The 4,617-nt window shown below is 50.7% G+C and overlaps 1 pseudogene; it reads right to left on the reverse strand.

Moving 5' to 3' along the window:
- Positions 1–3,615: 3,615 nt before the first annotated feature.
- LOC138505369 (U6 spliceosomal RNA) lies at positions 3,616–3,682 on the reverse strand (annotated as a pseudogene).
- Between the last annotated feature and the right edge of the window lie 935 nt (positions 3,683–4,617).

Raw genomic sequence — 4,617 nt, forward strand, 5'->3', positions numbered from 1 at the left:
GAGCTGAAGGAAAATGACTGCTGCAACTCCTGGACCGTTGATTTGCCCGGTGAAGCCCTGCTGCAGGTCTGAATTGCCTAAAACTCCCTCAACAGAGAAGCCCCTTCAAGGACGACTTCTTCCTTTGAGCTGGTGGGAACAACCAACTCGCAAGCCATCTGGACACCGTCTCCATACTGGTCACATTTTCTTCAGAGTGCTGTTAAAAACAGACAGCCAGTGAGAAGGATACCAGTTTGTGGACTTTAAGGCACTCATACCTTAAAACCGATGTTTAGCCAAGCTTGTGGCTTCTTCCCTGGGCAGTGCAGGAACCTCCCGACGTCCTCTTCTTGTCCCCACGACGGAAGCTCAGGAACAGTGAGATCTGCAGGAACCTCCAGGAACAACTGCCTCAGCTACAACTTTTCTACTTCCATAAGGTACTATGCAAACGCGGTGTGGAAATCCTCTCTACCGCGGTGAAAGTTTGTGAAATTTTCCCCACTTTGGAGTCTTGTTTGCACCTAAACTGACATATAACTTTTTTTCTGGCAAACTAATTCTAAGAAAATAGGCAAAGACTTAACTGTTTACTACCAAAACTGTGCTATCCGATCAAGACACTGAACCATTGACTTTGGCCCAGGCTTATTGAATTGAATTGCCTTATGTAGTGAACTGAAACTATTTTCCCTGCCTCTGAAAGTAATTGTGTTTTAATTCATATAACCTGTGTCTTTCTACCCCTTTTGAAAGTTACTGAAGTGCCATTTTGCTCCCACTTCAGGGGAACCTAACTTGTTCAGAAACGTATTGGTTGTGTACTGTAGTGTATTATAATGTGCTTTTGAGCTGCTTCTTACTAGTGGAATGTTTTCTAACTAAATGTGTAAATAAATGAATATTCTTTTACCAAGAAACCTTGAAGAAGTGTTTGTTTGAACTACTGTGATGGCAAGTCCTTTGTGTAACATCTTGTAATGCTCACATCCCTCTTGAGATAAGCCTGGCTGCTCAACCACTGCTACCACATAACTATGTAGTACAGGCTTGTACCAAAGGTGAGATTGTGCCTACACCTGTAGTCTTAATTGTGTGTAGTGTTCTCCAAGGGTACTGCATGTAATTCTGTCTAACCCCACCGTGCCCTGGAGTGAGCGGATGTTATCCTTGTTTGTGCCAATTCTGTTCTCGGCTTTGGTTATTCAGGCTGCTTCTTGTGTAAAGTGAAAACGGATCAAGGCGATGCTGGCATTGATGTCGTCCAGGTTTAGTGCACGGCTACAAAGCTCTTAGCCATGGCCTCCATCATGCCCGTGAGGTCGAGGACTGGAGTGGGCGAGGGGGCAGAGGTGGCTGGGTCAGATGATGATTGACGAGGTTGGTTTGAGTCTTCTCGTTATTTAGCCTTAGCAAACTTTTCAATTGCGCCCACCTTCTTCCCTCCGCCAGATCCTTTGTTGCTGGGTGTTGTCAAGCGGATCAGTGTAGACTCTGTGCTGTGGGGTCGGATGAATGAGGTCAGATAATGGATCTCTGCAGGTCTCGTGATTCGATTGGCAATGGGTGACAGATCCTGACCATAGGTGTGAGCTCCTGGTTAGGGGGGCAGAGGGATATTTTGTGTCATAAGAGGCCTGACAAGTTCTCACTTGGGGTATGGTTTGTCTCCCGGCCGCGTAGTGGTGAGGTATGAGTGATTTTCTGGTTGGTGACGGGGCACCCAGCCAGCCGGCTTCTGCTGGTGGTGTGGGTCAGCTGCTTGTCTGGCCAGCTAGATATGACGAGATGGAGTGCAGGTAAGGGGATCCCACTCAGTGGTCGGGTTGCAGCGAGGTATAGGTTGCCTCTGTGCGCTTTCTGATTGGGGCTGCTTCAAAATATGTAGCTGCGCATAACCGTACAAAGGATGTGGTCTGCAGCCAAGCGTTGTTTCACGCTTCTTGGGGTGTTAGCCGTGCATTTTTGTACCGGTGTAGCGAGGCATTCATGAGGGTCCTCTTTGGAGAGGAACGGGCTCTAGGAGTGCTGCGGGTATCCGCCGGATGAGGAGGTGATTTCCAGTTGGGGCCAGGCCTCTGCAGTGGTAAGGAGGGTTGTCGGGCCCTTCGCAGAGGTGTGAGTGTTTGGTGTAGTGTGCACCCCATTTCCTATGCACACATACATGTATATATATGGCCTGCCACCTCCTATATGGTTTGGTGGGGGCAGCAACCCAGAGGAGAAGTGCGGGCAAGGGGGGCCTCATTCTAATGTAATCAGCCCAGCTTGGAACATGCGTTGATTAGAGTGCCCCCTGGTGAGAAAGCAAGGGTGGCTGCAGACTTGGATAGCGCCTCTCACATCTGTTGACTTCAGGATCACCAGTCTGTCCCCTAGTTGTTGCTGGTGATGGTAGTTGTAGCGTATGCTCCAGAGATAGCATGGTGACATGGAGAACAGCAGTGTTGTACCTCCTTGGGACTGTAATTATAGAGAGGTCATCAGGCAGAGCATTCGTGTTCCTCGGGCCCACACATGCAGCTAGCGTGAGCCAGGGACCGCTCAAGTTCAAAAGGGTGTCATCCTGCCCCAGCACGGAGGCAAATGCTGGATTCAATCGTGGAGAACGGGTAGGAGGGCAAAAATGTGTGGTGGGGGGGCTTGCCCATCTCTCCCCAGTGTGTCTGCTGGACAGTCTGCTGGAATGAAGAAGGGATTGGGGCCGCGTTGGTGTTGCTGGGGGGAAGCGGGCCATAGATGGCTGGTATTAGCCAGGGTGCCGGGGTCTTTGGGTGTGTCACCCCTACCCGGCAATTCCCGTCTAGGCTCTGCAGGTATATACTGCTGACAGGAGCAGAGACTACGTGGCGCGGTCTGCTGCTATGACAGTGGGGCCTGAGAGTGGGTGTGACATATGATGCAGGGTAAAGAAGCATGGTGTCTCGAGGGTGTCGGGCAGGCAGACATGGTGTCTCCAGTCTGAGTGGGTCCACCAGTGTCAGGAGGAGTCACTTCCCTGATTGGTTCCTGCTACTCCTTGACAGGTCGTGCAAGGGAAACCAAAAAGGTCCCAGTTTTCTCGGTCCTTGTCACTCAACGAACCCAGGGACGTCATTTAGGGGTCGCCAGAGGTCGCAAGAGTGACCGCTGCCGATTGGCCAGCGACCTCTGTCAATCTCTTGCGACCTCTGGCCATCGACCAATCAGAGGAGGAGGGGGCGTGGCCACAGCGTGCTGCGACGCTTCTGTGGTCCTCCATTTTTATTTAGTAGTTGCATGTGTCAACGCGTGCTTGCTGCTCCTGCTACTCTGTGTCCAGTCCATCCAGCACTCCACTGAAGAAGGTGAGTAGTACTACTGGTGGGTGGGTCGAGGCGGGTGTCAGGTGTGTGGGTGCACTGCACCATTATTGAAAGCCAGCAACGCAGCCAGGGACCCGGCGGCGACGCCACAGGCGAGGGCACACGGCCACCGGCACTGCTGATCACGTCGCACACGCGCTGGAGCAGCAATAGGCAGCCAGGCTTCGCTTACCCAGCCTGGATGTTTGCGACGTGGTCAGCGCTGGTGCCGTGCCCTCGCGACCTGCTTTAAACAGCAATGATACTGTCAGAGGCAGAGCAAAGGGCATTTCTGTCCGTGCATGTGTCCAAAAATATGGAACGTTTCACAAATTTGTATGTCATCCTTGCGCAGTCAGGGCCATGCTAATCTTCTAGAGTGGATGGAGTCTCTGCTTTCTGGTGGTTCCGGTTTTAAATGCAATTCGAAATAACTCGTTTTTGTGTTCGCTTTCTGATTCAAATCTATGCACAAAGCAGGAAACCAGTATCGCAAAGGCAGTTTAGGGTGGAACGAGTGCCATTAGTGATGTGAACGTTATAATACAAAAATATCCATGTGGTACTGCACGTCACATATTAATTTACGGGTGTTAAGATGGCATTACAAAGAGCATGGAAACTACTGTAAACATGACCAAGTATGCATAGTACTATGCATGACCAAGTATGCATAGTACTACGGGAACCTAAAAGCGGGCAAGTGCCATTTAATACCCTAACGTACAACGTTTAAGGGCTTGACACATTACAAAGTAAGCATGCTTGTAAAGTAGGCAATACTGCTTAGACACTACGGTCTATATTCCAAGATGCCTAAGACGCTTTGCAAGATGTTGGCAGGGGGTAGTTGCCAAGTCACTTGTATTGAGGTGAAAAGCCACTTAAACAATTAGAATTGTCAGGGGCGCCAGTGGTCTTTAGTTATTAAAATAAATGGGACATCCTCTCCTGCCATAGGTGCAGTTGGTATAATGCAGGTGAAACGGATCATGATCCAGGCTGCGTGCAAAGTGGCACCTCCCTTCATAATACCTGGGTGCCGTGGGCCTGAACGCATTACAATATTCCCACCACATGCCAGAGAAAAGACAGGGTGCCTGTGAGGGTTTGCTTGGGTGGGGGCATGTTCAGTTTGAGGCAAGGCCATACTGGCTTGTAGGCAGAATCCAAGGCCCCCTGGGGCCAGTGCCGCCATCTGCTATAAGTGGGCGGGTGTGCTCAGGTCTGGCTGGCTTGCCTGCGGGCTGCAGGCTGCAGCCCGCTCAGCAGCCAGCTCATGCCTCACGACACACAGCGGATACATTCATTA

This window comes from Ambystoma mexicanum, chromosome 11, assembly GCF_040938575.1.
Source record: "Ambystoma mexicanum isolate Mex_15411 chromosome 11, UKY_AmexF1_1, whole genome shotgun sequence".
NCBI lineage: Eukaryota > Metazoa > Chordata > Amphibia > Caudata > Ambystomatidae > Ambystoma > Ambystoma mexicanum.